The sequence below is a fragment of the Myiozetetes cayanensis genome, unplaced genomic scaffold, assembly GCF_022539395.1.
Source record: "Myiozetetes cayanensis isolate MyiCay16 unplaced genomic scaffold, myiCay2020 scf10, whole genome shotgun sequence".
Classification (NCBI taxonomy): Eukaryota; Metazoa; Chordata; class Aves; order Passeriformes; family Tyrannidae; genus Myiozetetes; species Myiozetetes cayanensis.
The window spans coordinates 31060571-31077740 of record NW_026086605.1 but is presented as its reverse complement, the minus strand read 5'-3'; the positions used below and the strand labels follow the sequence as shown (position 1 = coordinate 31077740).

General features: G+C 43.6%; 1 protein-coding gene across 1 annotated transcript in view; it reads left to right on the top strand.

Moving 5' to 3' along the window:
• Window positions 1-704: 704 nt before the first annotated feature.
• RTKN2 (rhotekin 2) overlaps window positions 705-17170 on the top strand; it is a 139081-nt gene continuing 122615 nt past the window's right edge. The window contains exons 1-3 of the mRNA XM_050340769.1: window positions 705-4283; window positions 6781-7031; window positions 11221-11303. The gene's annotated coding sequence lies outside the window, so the exon portion shown is untranslated. The remainder of the gene's footprint in view (window positions 4284-6780; window positions 7032-11220; window positions 11304-17170) is intronic.

Below are 17170 nucleotides of genomic sequence, written 5' to 3'. Positions count from 1 at the left end.
TCTGGGAGAGGGGAGTGTAGGTGCAGTGTGGAGCTTTGCACGCTCACATGGGCTGACCTGCAGGGACCAGCAGTGTCTTTTGGACTTGTATACACTCTGTTTTCACGCAAATATTCCATGTGGATTTGTAACGTGCGATGGCTGCCGAGCGTATTTCACACAGTCACAGTCTAGTGACTGAAGGATCCACTAATTAAGAAGCCCCTAATTAGGCTTTTAAATGATAAACTGTAATAGCTGTAGTGCAGCTGTTGTAAACTATAGAGTAAATTATACCCAGTTGAAAGGGGCTTTAATTACGTATTTATATAACATACTTTAAAGACTTTGAAAGATAAAAGAATTTTTAGTATCTTCAATTAAAAAAACAAGGGAGTAACAATAGAACACTTAAACCAATGAAAGCAAGGAAATTCAAAGTTAATCTGAAAAGCTGTGGTGGTACTTTCTTTTATGCTCATGGAGTTCTAATTTTTGGGGGGCTTGTTTTTGTTCATTTTTGTTCTTTTTTGTTTTCATGACAGATGAGATAAAGGAGTATTTTCAGACAGGAGTTTATATCCCCTGCTTTCATTTTTCTAGCTTTATAGGTCCATGTACAGCATTAATGATACTCGACAAACTTCCTGCGGCTTCATTTTTGCAGCAATTCTAGCAGGAACACCCTTATCAGCCAGCTTGTCTCCTTGCATTCTGATTTACAGAATGGTTGGTTGGACACATGCCTTTTTGAAGCCAACAGCAGCTCAAAAACTGGTCCTGTTTGGGCCTCGGAGACCGTGTTCAGGCCAAATCTAGCCTGGGTGTTTTTGGTGCAGTGTTGGCAGCCATTTACCGCGCTGGGCTTACCAAGTGGAGAAAGTTGGATGTATGTGGGACAACTCAGCTATTTGCTGCCACCACACAGAAGGTACAGACACTAGACTGTGATGTGCAGAGAGCTCAGTTCCTTTGCTCTTAGGTACTGGCCCTCACAGCTGTAGGACCGAGCAGCCCATGACAGCCAAGCGAGGTAGTGCTGTTTTGCTTATTCCAGCCACATTCAAGTATTTTTATCTGGAAATGTCACAGTGAGGGAAATAAGGAATACAGTTCTCATAGTTAATTTTTATGGCTGATTAATTAGCCCAAAGAGTATTAAATTGTGCTAATGTAGTTTGCCTCTTCGATGCTGTCTTTTGACTTCAATGGAACTAAATACATGCTTAAAGTTAACTACGTGCCTAAGTGCTGTGGTGAATCGGGGCCTAGGGCATTAATTAGAACTTGGCTCAGATTTACTTTCAAGGCTTTTGCTCCCCCCCCCCCCTTTTTTTTTTTTTTTTACTCTTCAGTGCTCAGCAGTTTAATTGGTATGCAGATGTTCCCCTTTATTGCTGGCAGAGGCCTCTGTCACTATTCTGAAGGTACTCAGACATCAAGGCTGGTACAGTGGGCAGGAAGAAACCCCCCCTGAAGGCTTTCAAGCTTTGTGGGAAATAATGATGTATGAGACAGGGATTCCTTTGGAACCTGAAGGGAACATGACAGACAGAATAATATGGGAGGAAAACATTGTCTTCACAATTGAGACTGATGGTCTCATCTTGTCTCCTTGTTATTGTTACCAACCAAGACTGAGATGAGCTTTCTTATGAAGAACTTCATTTTGTGGCAGGTCCTATATGTTGGACACACTGTGCTCAGTGGTAGCTTTCCATCCAAGGTACAGATATTGACAGGCTCTGAGGAACCCTTTGAGGTGGTGGTTTAGCTTAAAACCTAAAATTCCTTCCAGCATTGACATGCATTTTGTCAGGAATGACAGTTGCAATTTGATAATCTTTTACCACTTTGCCTGCCTATCTCAATCTGCTTGCTGGAGGGGAGAAGCCAGAGTTGTTGGGCACAGGAGTGTCAGCTTTATGATTCAGCTTTTCTCGCACTTTATTAATTTCACTATCCAGTGGTTAGTGCGTGTTTGCAAGAGACAATTGATTTGTACGGATCTGTGTAGGATGGAGCAGAGCTGCAACTAAAGCAGGAGTGCAAGTTGACAGCAACGCAATAGCTCTAATTGACAGCTACCAAAGGCACTACTTAAAGCAACATTTCTTCTGGTGTTTAGGTTAAAAATGACCCTCAATTTGTCCTCAAGTTGCCACGTTCAAAAAGAAGTGTTTTCATATATATTCATTTCAAATGGATTAACTGAAATACCAAGTGCTCATTTTCAATGCTTGTATTTTCAAGTTAGATGATTCAAAATGCTGTTGTGCCAGCTACAGAAAGATGTCTGCTTCTTGACTCCTCCAGAGTAAAAGCTGTCTTTCAGGGGACACTTCGCACATGTGAGATTTGTGTTAGTGTTTTTCGGCACCCACAGTTTGCATTTCAGCTAATGGGAGGCAGAAAGGTTAACATACCTACTGCATGTTGTGGGTGCAGAAAAGCAAAGAGAAATTACACCCACCGTGGAAAGGGCTGGGAAAGTGTACCTTCTTGGATGTGAGCAGGTCAGGTTAGGAAACATCATCTTCCTTTTACAATTATCTGTTACTCTTTACAGATTTTTGGAGAACTGGGATCTTGCTGTTAATCTTACAAAAATAGATGCTGTGGTGAAGCCTCAGGCATGAATAAAACTGGATGTTAATCTTAAAGCAGATTTTTTACAGCTATGCACTCAGAGCCAGTGAATCCAAATGATTTTGGAAACTCGGCATTTGTTACTTAGATCAAAATACTGTGGGGAAAGAGGTCAGTGGCACAGGTACCTGTGGGGCTCCTGAAAGTTGAGCAGATAAGCACAGCAAGCATTAGACATCTCTGGCTTGACACAAATAATAGGCAAAGCTGAAAAAAGCCTGCTGACAAGAGGAGTGGGTGTTGGTGGGTGACTTGCTGCTGTTTTAGAGCTGCTAAGTGTAGGTTTTTTAGCATTTTCATTATTTAAAAGTGGAGTGGTAGTTTCTTCACTCCCTCTGAAAAGTTACTAATTTACTCTGAAATACAGGGTAAGCCACAATGATTTAACAGATTTGTAATGTGCTTTAGAATGATTTTAAGTAACAGACGCCCTCCTTCTCTCCAAGCTTCCCACTGTCTCAGCTCTGCCCTCGCTCCTTTCTCTGTGTACATCTGCACCAAAATGCAAAGCAGGGCTACCCCATGCATGGCTTTCATCTATATCTAGTGTCAGCTGGAGAGCCTGGGTGGCTGTGACCACTGGTGCTCATGCAGGTTTGCCTCATTCCTGCAGTTCAGAAACAGAGTGGCTGTAACAGGCTGAGTTAGCTACATTTGGGTGTTGGGAATGACATCCTAGACCATGGAGTGGTTCAAAAGCTGCTGCTCTGCAGGTGGACAGACCTTCCCTGGAGGAGCCCTGACATGCAGAGGCTGCTTTTTACCTAGTGCATGCCAAGTGTCTAGTGAACCACGGTCAAGGACCGTGATTAAGTTCCCCAGGATGCTCCTGGGATACAGGCAGCATTAAGTAATCTGTAGTCTTCTGTGTCTGATTCAGAGAAGGCAGCTGAGTTGTTTTCCTGAGAGGCTGTCCAACAAGGCAGGCAGCCTGCAGGGGTGGAAGGTGCTCAAGGATTGTCTCCTGTTGTCAAGCTGAAGAGGTCTCAGCTGTGCCCTGCTCTGGTCAATTTGTGCCCATGTAGTGCTGTGCTGAACAGCCCTGCCCATGGCAGGCTGCTCCAGCTGCAGGACTTCTGATGGAGCCTTTCTGAGAAGGAGCTGACCTTGCATTTACTCAGAGAGGTCTCTGGTGGTTTGTGGTAAGGAATTGGGACCTGGGGCTGAAGCCACAACCTCCAGGAGCAAACCACAGAATTTACACAATTGCCAAGGCCTACCCATTTGCCTTCCCAGCTGAAGATCTGTGTCATCGCACAGCTGTTGCTCTTCTGTCTGCTCCTATCATTGTTTGAGGGAAGAATCTATTTGTTCAATATAGCAATGATGTCTAGTTCAGTTTAATTTTCTTGGATGCTGCTGTTTTGTTACTATTCACTGCATCCCTGGGTTTGTTTAGTATCAATAACCAAGAGTAGAAATACTTGAATGGAAAGCTAAGTGGAAATGCAGAGGTTCTGAAGGACTCCAGGGTTCCTTTTGCTCTTCTTTGTTTCCCTGTACTAGGAGGCATGGAGAACACTTGTCCAGTCATAACTGAAACTATTCAAGATGCACAGGCCTGAAATGTCACCTTCAGTTTCTGTTGCTCTCTGGTGTGTATCATGTCTTCCAGAAAACTTTATGGACAACAGCTTTTGTTACAAGGAGAGATGGTAAGTTTGTGCACTCAACTTCTTTTTGGAAGAATATTTTATTGTTAAACCTTCCTTTTTCCAGAGGCTTGAGCCTTTGATCTGGGAGCTTACAGGGTTGGTAAGTGCAGCTGTACTGGGCTGGACAGATGTCACCCTCAGGGATTCACACACACATAACTCACCTTGGCCTGAACTGGAGAAGGGACAGAGTTTGTTCACTTTCACTTTGTGACACGGAGAAAAATGAATGCTGTTCTACAGAACCTATAATTTCTTCCCAATTAGAGGTGACTAAAGAAGGCCTGAGCTGACTATAGATAATCTTATATTTACTGGAAATGAACGTAGCTTATAACTCTTATTTTAGCACCAATCTGGAACACTGCAGTGAAGATATTTATAATGTCTGCCTTACCTTGGCATTCTGGCATTTGTGCACTTACTGAACAGATACTGCACATTCTTGCACTGGTACTTGGGAGTTTAATGAAGCCCAAATGAAAGGTGAGGAGGTAGAAGGTAGATACTTTCAGAAACAAAACTATTCTTTTTGTGTGCTCCACAATCTTATTTTTGTTCTTAAATATGGTTTTATTCTTCTGATACCAAGGGTCTCAGGACTGATTTCAGTATGTGTGTCATCAGCAGAGTTAATAGCTGTTTTGAAAGTTGCACGGTCCTTTGTTCCTGAATTGAAAAGATCTAAATTCAACCATGTGTTTCTAGACTAGACACAGAAAGCCTTTTCTGTGTTTATAGAAGAGCGGATTTAATCTGGAAGTCATTGAGATAACCATTCAAGAACTTCCTTGATGTGATTTTTGGAGTTACTCTGTGGGACTGAATTGCATGTTTTCAGGTATTGAACATAAGGGCACTTGAAACCTTAAAGAAGTTTAAATGTAGATGATAATGAAAATGTTACTGGCATTTATGGATCGGTTGATAATGTCGACATACTAAAGTGACATGACATGGACAGTGTCTTACTTTATTGTAATAACATGATCCTGGATATATATATATCATGGATATACAGTGATACACTCACCTTTATAAAAAGCTTTTTTAGTAATCCAATTGCTCTGAAATGCTGTATCAAAGTATGATTATTACAGAACACAGAGTTGCTCTCTGCCAAGTATTATCTCTATTATAGCAACCTAAGCTAAGAAAACACATTTGGAAAAAACGTGCCAAGCGGTGGTGGTGGTTTTTTTTGTGTTTTGTTGTTGTTGTTGTTGTTGTTTTTTGTTGTTGTTGGTTTTTTTGTTGTTTTGTTGTTGTTGTTGTTTTTCTAAACATTCATGAATAGTTGGAGTTGGTATTTCAACTAAATTTCTTTCACCCAGATTCTATGCAAATTGCAAGATTCTTCAAGCATAAGTCATATGCCAGGAGTACGGTATTAGCATTTCTTTTAATAAAAATAACTTTGGAATAGGTACCTTATTTGGTGAAGTGCCTCCCTTGTCATTCATCACTGTGTAACATCTCTGTAGAATTGCAGCAACTATAAGGAAGGAAAACACTGGAAAGTGTTTCTTGGAGCTAGGATTGGCAGAAGTCTGCCTTTCTGTAAAAAAAAAAAAAAAAAAAAAGAAGCTGGTTTTTGTTCCTTACTTTGCCCTGTCATTTTTGTGCTGTTGTGTACTGGAAGAAACCAGCAAAGGTGAGCACTAGATGAGCCGTGAATTCCCTTTGGACCAGACTTTGGGAGTCTCTGCTCTGACACATGTTTTGGTGTTACTTTTTCCTTTCTCAAAATCTCAGAATATATTCTTCCAGTAAGATTTCACATAGTTCGATAAATGTTTGGATAAATTTCATACCATCTTATCAAAGCAGACAATAGTTCTTTCTTGAGGAACTGAGCTTAGATGAAATGCTCATTTATGTTGGTGGGATAATAATTAAGACAACAGATCCAAATCAGTGATTTGTTTTTCTGTTGCAGGAGTAGGCTGAATCAAAGCCTCTGTCAACAGCTAGGGCTGAAATACTGAATTAACATACCAAACAGTAGCACACCAGGAGCATAGTCTTCTACTTGGAATAGAAGAGACTCAGACAAACACAGGGCATCCTCAGTCAGCAGGGATGTTGCTGCTCCCTGAGCACTGCACGCTCGGAGTGTGTTCATGACCGATGGAAATAGGCTCAGTTTTGGGGGACCTTGGTGGTATGGGAGACAGCCCCAGCTGCTCTAATAGGATGGCTTATTGCTTTCTTGTACAGCAAGGTAGAGCTGTTCTCTTTTGAACCTGCAAAACTGGTATAATATTAATTAGACTCCCATCAGGTTTCATTAGTGAAGCCCCATATAATAAAAAAGAAAAGGCTCTATAGTGATGCTGAAACTTGGTGTGTCATTTATATGGAGTGAGCAGAGATCAGTAGCCATGAAGACACTGCTTTTCTGGAAATATGAAATATTTAGGAAAATATCTAGGTAAAATCTGAACAGAAATTTGATTACAGCCTGATAAAATGGTGCTTCTTCCTTTCTAAATAGGTTTGATCCTCTCCTTAATGCAAGCCCCACACCTTCACCTAGATTCCTTCCTGGGCAGCTGCAGTGGATCTGAACACCAAGGAAATTTGGCCCACTGGATTCCTTTCCTTACTGTGCAGTTGAATGAAAAGTGTGTGTCTTTTGAAGGACAGCAACTGAAAGAAATACTGATGACTGCCAGAGCATCTACAGAAAAGCATAAGAAAATTACTACAATGGTGAAGACAAAGGGGCTTTGTTAACTCTTTCTTGTATGTTGTATATATTAATAGAAACAAGTAAAGTTTTGTATTTTTTCAGAGAAACACACAAGGCTTTGAATTGTATTGTTTTAATTGCAGCTAACTGAATGAATTAAGTGGAAAATTGCACACAGTGCTTTGATTGTCTAACTCTCTGTATGTGAGGCTTTGGGAACAGTTTGTTATTATAAAAGAATAGTACTAACAAGAAAACAGCCAGCATGTAATTGCTGGGTTGAGGGGCAGTTTGGGGAAGGCTGATACTTATTTATAAATTATTAAATAAAAGCACATAATAAGTGGATCATCTCTTACTGCCTCCACACTTCATACATTACTCATCTTCCTAAATTTCATCTTTTTGTACTGCCTTAGTACATTGCTTCTTATAACCAGTGCAGGCATCAAAACCACCCACGTCCTGGAAAGGAGATGCCTGTGCATTTGTTAGGATGGCAGTTTTGGTTATGGGACTCATCTAAGAATATGAACCTTCAGTTCAAGGAAAGAAATCTTGACTAGACTTTTAAAGGTTGTTTTACGTGCCTAAATGCACATGTAACAAGGGAGTGGGTAATGACCTGGCCTCACAAGTGAGGTCCGTGTCCTACAGACTGAGGGGCCATCGGTGCTCTGCAGTGGGTGGAAAGTCTGGGGATGGAAAGGTGTGCCAGCACCTGGATAGCTGGCTCTGCTGGACACATCTTTGAGCTTGCTGTGCCGCTATATACTGTGACAGTCATGCTGTGTAAACAAACCACTCTGATAAACCACTTAAACAGTGTTTATGCAACTTTTAAATGGTAGAGGCTTAATTTTTTACTTCATCTGCAGGCTTGTTAAAGCTTATGTGTCCACACTGAAGTGGTGTGAAAAGATTAAACTGCTAATCCTGGCTACCAGCCTAGCTGATGTGAGACTGTTGCACAGAAGGAGCCTGAGAGGTGCAACGGGGCAGAGTTTAGCTTTGCACAGCTCTTGCCAAAGAGTTGCTTGGTATCCCTGTCACTGTTTTTTGAGGTCCAAAAATATTTTCCCCCCAATAACCTATTTTTCTGGAAGAGAACACAGCTGCTTTTATGAAAGGTCTTGGCTTTTACAGTAAGTCTGGTTTGTATAGTTTCCTCTCTACATGTATGTTGTCTGCAGAATTACCAACAGTCATAATGAAAAACACAGTTTTGTTACAGGAGCTTTCAACAGTGGTTTTTAGTAATTTAGAAAATATTGGAGCTACTTCCAACAAATAAAAAAAAAAAATCAAAGCAGCTTTGAAAATGTTGATACACTTAGGGAAATAAATCTTTGGTTTTAACCCTGCTCTATTATTCTCTCTCTGATAATAAAACCAGTATAAAACACTATTGATTTCAATCAGCTCAACAGGAGATACTGTACAGCTTCCACCCCACTGTCCCCTGGGTTGGGGGGCTAAATCTCGACTGAGGTCTTGTACAGCTTTGCCTGGGTTTTGTGGGACAGCCTCTCTTCAAACCTTGTGTGCACTGTGACAGCTGTCCTCGTTGCACCTCTTTTTCCAGCATGAAAGTTCCTGGATTAAATTCTCCTCTATCAGAAAACTTGTATGGGAGGTACTCAAAATGTAAGGCCTTTCAAACCCTTGTGAGTTCACAGCATTTAAAGATAAGATCACAGTATTGCCAAGAAATGTGTCTTGTTGAGGCCCACAATTAACTTTATCAAAAGAAGGAATCTTATTTTTGTCTGCTGTGGATTAGAGGTTGCATCTCAATGCAGCCTAAAGTTAAAGATAGATATAGCGTCTGGTTCAGATCACGATACGATGAAAGATTCAGGTTAATTAGTATTTATTCTTAGTTTATAGTTATTCCTTTTGGCTTGAGCTAACAAGCAGGAGTTGGAGCCCCACAAAGTTTTATGTCCTGGGATAAGAGATGAATGAAGGAGACTGTGGCAAAAATGTATTTAGGGAGATGGGTATGTCAGTAAGAAAGACTGGCCATTGCCTTGGGCTCTGATAGCCCACGAGGGAGGATGCTCTGAAGGACAGCTCAGTGCCAGCAGGGCAGATTAAGTGTAGACATGGACTGAGGCATTCCACAGGGCCATGGAGAAAGGGAGGTGTTCTGGGTCCCTGTCTGATCCAGTGCCCTCATGCCTCCATGTCCACACAACCCCTGTCCACCACCTATTGCCCTTTCTGGGTGTTTTTGGCCACAGGAATTGGTTGTGCAAGGGTGAGCCAGCAGCTGGCCCGCTGCCAGACTGTGGAGAAGGCTTCCCAGAGCCCCTCCAATGCTTTCGGTTCCCCTTTCTTATCACTGTTTCCTTCAGCACCATGCAGGCTTTACCAGCAACAACACCGCAGTGTAAGTGCAGCTGTTCATCTTGGAGTTGTTTTTTCCCTGATGTCTCCTAACTGTTTCCACAGACAGGAGGAGCCCACTGGCTGGAGAGCAGCACTCCTCACTTTTTCAGTTCCCATTTTTGTACACTATTTTCCCCCCACATTGGTGTTCAGTTGAAGGTGAGATGTCCTTAACAGGATCTCCTGTGTATTTGAGCAGAATGTCTCTTCTACAGCAACCTCACAGGCTGTTTCTACTCTCAGGCACTCAAAGAGTGAGGGGAATTCTCTGGCTTTGCAGGTTCTGAGCAAGGGCAGACCCGTGGTGGGCAGGCTCTGGGGCTCCTGCCCCTCAGCCATAGGGCTTCGCTTTCCCGCTCTCCGACATGAGGGTCTGGGCCCCCCAGCAGGCGAGGTTGTTGGTATGAAGGGCAATGGGGATGGCATTCCTGAGGGGCTGCGGAGATGGCAGCCAGGCTGTGGGTGTCACTGGGCTGAGGTAGTGGAGGTGATGGTGGGCAGGGCAGGCTGTGTCACTGGGCTGAGACGACAGAGGCAATGGCAAGTGGGCTGTGGGCACCTCTGGCCTGAGGGGAAGGCCGGCTGTGGGTGTCACTGGGCTGAGGTGATGGAGGATGGGCTGTGGGTGTCACTGGGCTGAGATGATGGTGGGAGGGCTGAGGGTGTCACTGGGCTAAGATAATGATGGGCTGTGGGTGTCACTGGGCTGAGGTGATGGCGGGAGGGCTGAGGGTGTCACTGGGTTGAGACGATGGTGGGCTATGGGTGTCACTGGGCTGAGGCAATGGCAGGAGGGCCGTGGGTGTCTCTGGGCTGCCATCATGGCATGGATGGAGTCAGGCAGCTTTTACCTCGTGGGCATGGCTGCACAGGCCAGCCAGTGTACGTAGATTTGTGACTTCTCCCCTGCCCTCCTTTTTCTCCTGAGCTTCAAAGGCTCAACAAGACCTAAGTTCAACTCCCTTAACGTGCTTTTGGCTCTCTCCCCAGGCCGTGGGGAGGTGCTGGCCCCTGCAGCCACCTCAGGCAGGCTGTGAGATGAGGCTGAGCTTGCGGTCCCCCTTCCCGATGCTTGTTTGCAGGGAACTCTCTGAGGAGCTGTGGGGTTCAACAGAGATAAGATAGCAAAAACTGGATTTTTGGATGCAAGTTCATTTACAGAAGGGTGGTAAAAGGGCCTTCAAACTTGCACAAAAGTAAAATAAGTGGTAATTCTCCCCTGGAAACAGCATACTAGTCTATGGAGGGATTCCTGAGAAGGTGCTGGGCTTTGCAAAATCTTGGTGTCTCTCTTCCACCACCTGTGGCAGCCAAGTCTTGGTGGACAGAGCTTGTTGCTTGTAGCACAGGAAAATCATAAGCTTAAAACTGTGTATAATAAATGTTGAGGGTATCCATTTCAGTGCTTATGCCACCATAAAGAAACTACTAAAGGAAAGAAAAGCAGGAAAATGCTTAATTGTGGGGCTTTATTATGTCCTGCTGTGCTGGTGATAAAGACCTATTACCAAGGCCGAATCCCAATTACATCAGGTGTTTTCTATGTCACTGTAATCACGAGCATCAGCTGTTTCAGCAGTGCAACAAAACATTTGGGATGACCAGCCCAATTCCTTGAGAGTTTGCCCGTGTAGATGCATAGACTCTCTCTAGATTTAGCCACCACTTATGTCAGCATGGCATACTTATATTGCTCTTAGATGTTCACAGATGGGCTTGCAGATTATTAAGCTGATTTAAAACTGGCTCTCTGTTTCCCTTTTCCTACTCCTTTCCCCGGTCATTAGTTGAATGACCGACATGTGTGTTAGTTACTCACAAACCACCTGTGTCTTTTGTTTGCTCCAGAGAGAAGAGAGCAGCCTGTTACGTCTGTGATGGAAATGGGAGGACAGCTATGGATCTGTCTTCAAGCAGTATGGCAGCTACAGGTAAGCTCAGAAATTATGTTTTTACTACAACCATCATTATGGCTGGGCTTCGCAAATGAAGAGTTGAGAAGGGCTCTACCCACGCTTGCTACATTGTTCTGATGTTCCAGCGTATGAGTGTTAATTTGAATACACCTTTGAAGGCAGGTGTATGCCTTTGACTCGATCTTTATTTGACCGCAACAGAAGATGCCCGTTGGCTGTGGTTAATCAACTGGGTGAAGGGTGGAGATGAGGAGTTAGGAGGTTCTGCCATCCTGGAAAGCATTGGAGTTGGATTACAGTTGTGAGGTGCTGGAGTTGAAAGAAGTTTTCAGTGTGTCTTTCTGGTATTTTCTCTTGGGCAGGTGGGACCTGGAGCTGAGGACCTGAAGTCTAGGGCCTTGGTTTATTTATTTCTGCTCTTTATTGTTCCAAACGGGTGGTGGTCCTCCTGCAGCCTTTGCAATGAGTCTGACAGCTCTGAGAGCACAGACCTATTCTAGGGTTGAACATGGACTTAGTTATTGAGTATTAATGTCAAATTATTATACCTGATTTTCAGAGTGAGCCTTTCTTTTGATATGAAATGTATATTTTTACTGTTTTCTGAACTGTTGTCTCAGACATTGTACAGGTTCAGAATGAATATATTGAATGTTAGCAGGTACATACTAAAGAGAATAGGGCTGAGTTCGCTTTTTGAAATAGCTCTTCTACATCAAGGAATAATATCTAGTGCCTTCCTTTAAACTGATGGCTTTTATTCTGAAGTATAAATTTCTGGTGATGTCTCTGGAGTATATTTGTAAGTATATTTGCTGAAGTTATATATTCAATAATTCCTCTGTTACCAAATGCCTGAAATTACAACATACAGAATGTAATTAAAAATGAACATACTACATTATTCTGCTTTTCTATCAGCTTTTTAATATCTTACTAAGAAAATACCTTTTCCTCTCTTATTACATTTTCTATGTAAATTAATGTCACTGACATGAGGAAAAGAAGCATATTTACTGAAGGGGGTTGGCTAAAACTATTAATTTGTGTTAGAATATTATGAAGCATTATTTCCACACCACCAGCTGTTACAGAACCCACCAACCAATATCTATGCCCCTCCCCCCTCCATTTTTATCTTTGCTAAAATTCAGGCTGTCGGTGTTGGTACCCTGTTTTGTTGTTGGCCCTTTTGAGTGTGCTTGGTAAACTGCTGAGCTGAGTGCATTTAGGAGGGTGGGGCCCTATGCTGGTGTCATTGCAGTCTGTGATAGAATGAAAATAGCTCTTGCACCAGAATTTTGGTGTTTCTAGGGAGGCCCTTGTAGAATCAGGACTGGGCAGATGCTGTAGTGGGCGTGTAGCCTAAATCATGTTCTGTGGATGCTCACATGGATGAGGCTACCATAGTGTGGGGGTTATTGCTGTGAGCAGTAGCTTCTCCAGTGCTGTGGGCTCTGCTTTGTGTGGAAAGAGGTAAAAAAGGCAAGATGCAAAATCTGCCCTTGACACCAGGTTTTCCTGTCTTTATGGAAGCAGCAGAGCAGCCCACTGCTCTCTGGCATTGTCAGTGTGTCACCCTAGAGAAGGTGGGTGTCTCATTTGAAGCACACCACTTTCTCTTTTCAAAGAACTCTCTCCAAGCCTCAGGGACCATATGCTTCTGTCCTCAGCAAGAAACTGCGGAGACACCCAACCATGCAATCCCCTTTCCCTCTCCATATTCTAGGGAGAATGATGGACAAGCAATTCCATTAAAGCTGCTCTTGTGCTTAGGTAGTCAGGCTCTATCTGTCCAGATATATCTGTGAGACCAACAAGCTAAGTGAAGGCTTCAACACTCTGGGGCTCCTGCATTTCTCCCTGTGGACCTCTCAGCCTGTTAAACTCATCCCTGGAAGAGCCCTGCTTTTCCCCTTGGAGATTGTGGTATGCAGAATGGAAAATTTTATTTAAGTGTTACGGTTGTCATTCCATAGACTTTCATACCTCTCTCCAAGCCAAGGTGCTCCTCTCAATTCTCTCTCTCTCCCCCAGCACAGTAGAACTATTTGCTTCAGTAAATCCCCTGACCACACTGTCTGTTGTGTGGCCCTTATTGTACCACAATCCAAACGGTTCAAGATCTTCCATGAATTTTGTTTATGCTTCTCACAACAGTTAGAGAAGTGATGCTTACAGAGAAAACATTAAAGCAACCAAAGAGCCACTGAGGCTATAGAGCACGTTGCAGGAGCATTGCCACTGCTGTCCTGGCTCCCCAGATGGGATGTCCTAGAATCTGCAGCTGCTTTCCCATCTTACCTTAACTCTCTTAACAAGGGTGGAGAGGAAACAAGAAGAGAAAGATGTTTCCACAGTGATTGCGACACGCTGTGATGTGCAAATTCCCTCTCCCTGCCCTGTGACAAGCATGGTGTAGGTCATAAAGTGCTGCAATCCTTATCGGGGCTTTTTGGGCCATTTTTAAAAATAATTCCATCTTTGCTGTCACGTCTTCCTCCCTCGCTGAAGGGGGACTGACTAATTAGCAACAGTTCAGTGGCAGATGCTATTGTGAAAAGGGTTGGATGGTGATTTAACTGGGAATAAAATCATCTTAAAGGTCCAGGCAGACATTTTCCAACTTCTCAGTGATACAGACTCTGTTGGCTGGTGCATGAAACCAGCCCACAGGGTTGTGAAAGGATGAACCCTTTTGTGTACATATGGCTGCTTCCCTTCCAAGATGATACCTGTGGCTTTATAATTGCAAGCTGTGCTAGTACTCACTGGTGTATTAAAAGCAAAAATGGCATTGACTGATGTGCCTACTGATGTTTTCTATTAGGAGAATAAAATGCCAGGGTTGGTGGTAGTTACCTGTGTCACTCCTCCGAGTTAGCATGCAATCGACATTGCTTGTTTTTTTCTCACTGTGATATCACATTAACATTAGTCATGTAAAAAACTATGTTTTGAAATAAATATTTATCAACATATCCTATTGTCTTTATTTTTAGTCTACTGATGTGTTTGACTACTATCTCATATGACCATGACATTTGTAAAGAGAAGAGGGAGGGTGTGTCACTGGCCTTTAAGTTGGTATTTTGCTGGTGACTGTTATCAGATCATGATACTCACAGGTCTAAACCTAAACTCTAATTGTAACAGTCCAGATAGGAGAGCTACAACTTGAATTCCTGTGGCTACCAGCTCTTCCAGTTGCTTTTGGTTTGTTTTGCAGAGGAATGATTCAGGTGTGTAAATGTAGAAGACTGGTGCTATTCGAGGTGCTCACGCGTGTGATGCCTCAGCTCCATCTTTTGCTGCAGAGGAGCAGTGACCTCCCAGGTATCCTGTGCCATGGTTTCAGCCCAGTGAAGGCACTCTAGATGCCCAGGGGTGACTAAACTGTGTTGGACAAATTGTGCAGGGAACTGTCCCTCATCCTAGCTTTTTGCCAGCTGTTTCCCGTGGGTGTCACCAGGGAGATACCTTCAGCACCCAGCCATCTGCCGACACCTTGTGAGGAGATCCTCATGCCTCCCACTGAGCAGGCACAGGCTCAATCCTCTCAGCTACTCCCCAGCTACTGCGTCACTCACTGCAAACTTGGTGATTTGGGCATCCTACATAGAAAAATATACATAGGGTTTTTTTCCCCTTTGATACTATTTGGGAAAGCTTCCTCACATGTATGAGAAAATACAGTCGTCTTGCCAGCAGAAGTAGGAAAGAGCCTGAAAGTGTTAAGTTAAAACTGCCATGCTTTAATGTGTAATGAATTTGGCTTTTTATTCATAATAGAAATGTATATATGTAAGCCAATTGTATCCATTGGTTGGAGGCTCCTGGAGCTCTCCTGCAGATCGGTGAGCAGTTCAGAGGTGTGTGGGCTGCAGCTTGGCCAGCAGTGGGGGGCTGTGGGAGGTTGCTGTGAGACCCAAGAAAGCAGCTCGGCCCGTTATGTCCCTCCTTGTTTGTGATGACAAACTGTAAAGAGAGAAAATGTCTCTCCCATTTATTGCAGTACTTTCTCAGCACTGAACTGGTTTTCTCCATAGTAACTTCTGCAGCTGTCACAAGAGAGGAATGAGCATTGAGACTGCGGGGAGGCGTCCTCCTCTATCTGAGATGATGTTCAGGAGTTAGCTGGCAGATTTCATGCCCCAGACAAGAGACTGAGGCCACCGGTGGGGACATTGGTGCAGTCATCACACAGCACTGGACATGGTGTGAAATTCTGTCAGGCCAGTCTGAAGGACACAGGTCTGGCGATGCAGCACAGGCATCTCATCTTAGGTACTTCTCAGGAGAGGCACAGGGGCTGCCTGAGTGTGCAATGTCCTAGGTATGGGACTGCTGCTTCCCCCCTGTGCTACTGCTCACAGGTGCTGTTGCTGCACAACCTTCCAGGCTGCAGAGGGATGCAAAACTGCAGCCCTGTGTCCCTGGCACGACCAGGTTGCCCAGGTCATGAGTTTAACTGACCATGGGTGATGTTTTCAAAATAAATTAAGGGGTCTGTCCCCACCCAACTGTATTTTCATCCTAACACAGTTTGCTGCGCACCTTCTCAGCTTGTGTGAGCACCCACAGGGGTCGTCCAGACTGTGCTGTGTCAGAGCGAGTGCTTGCTGTGCCTCTCCTAGCCCGGCTGATTTTGGCAAAAACCTGCCCATCCACTGCTGCAGGGAGGTTTAGGTTCCTAAATCCATTTGTGTGCTTCAAAAAATTGTAAGCTGCAGAAATAGAGAACCTAGTGGATGCATCTACCAGTCATGGAGTTAAGAATGAATGAAGAAGAAACAAAGAAATGTAGGAGACAGTCAATCAGCCTGTTGCCTAGGAGAGGAGGATTTTTGGGATGCCAGAGTTCCTGCTGCATTAAGGAAATGCAATGACAGGCCTGCAAGGCAAAAGAGAGTCAGAGGGCCTCGTCACTGATGGCTTGGTTCAGACCTCAGCTGGGGTGAGTGGGTGGTGTCTATTGCCTTTGCTTGTCAAACTTCTGGTCACCAAACAACCAAGTGATTGTTAAAACCCTTCAAAATATTCTTCAGGGCAAGCATTTGCCCACGTTCATTGTAATTTTTTAAAGCAGGAGTGCTCAGGCAATCTCTGTTCCTCCCAGCCTATGTGAGATGAGGGAGCTGCCTGGATGCACCTGCACGAGCAGGGAGGTCAGTGCTTGATAGACACCCTAATTCTTTTGGTTCACAGGGCATCCCGACTGACCTTCCTGCAGTCCCAGCAGAAGGAGCCCCACTCTACTCCCCGCCTTTGGCTTTATCCTGAGGAAGGGAAACTTTAAAATTCATAAAGTCAGTTCCTTCCACCAGCTCTTCTAAGCTTCCTTTCTCAATGTGGATGAGCATACATCTACTCCTGAAAAATGTACTTGTTGATTTAGTTAAAAAGAAACAAACCAATTCTTGGGCTTTTGAGTTTTTAAGCTTCTTTAAGTAAGCAATAGATTTTTCAGAAGAAAAAAATTTACTAGGAGGTAATCCAGTGAGTCTCAATAGGAGTAGCAGCACTAGGAGACACAGTTTCAAATCTTAGTTTTGTCAGCATTTTGGAACACATTCCTAGAAAAACCAGCTAAATCGTTTGTAAGACAAGAATTACCTTTCAGTGTATTCACAGTGTACTTTTCTGATAAACCCAGAATGATGACAGTTTTTTTAAAACAGAAAAAAAATTCACCTTGCTGGTGGGGTGATGTGATAACTAACTAAATAAAATGCTTTTGTAGTGGTTTTGACCCAGTGAAAAGGCAGCTGCGGTGAAATCACGGAGGAAAATAGTGTATCTTAAAAGAAGCTATTGCTGAAACAACCCTGTAGCACATTTGCATTGATTGAGTGAAAGGATGATGCTGTCTTCGTATTCTT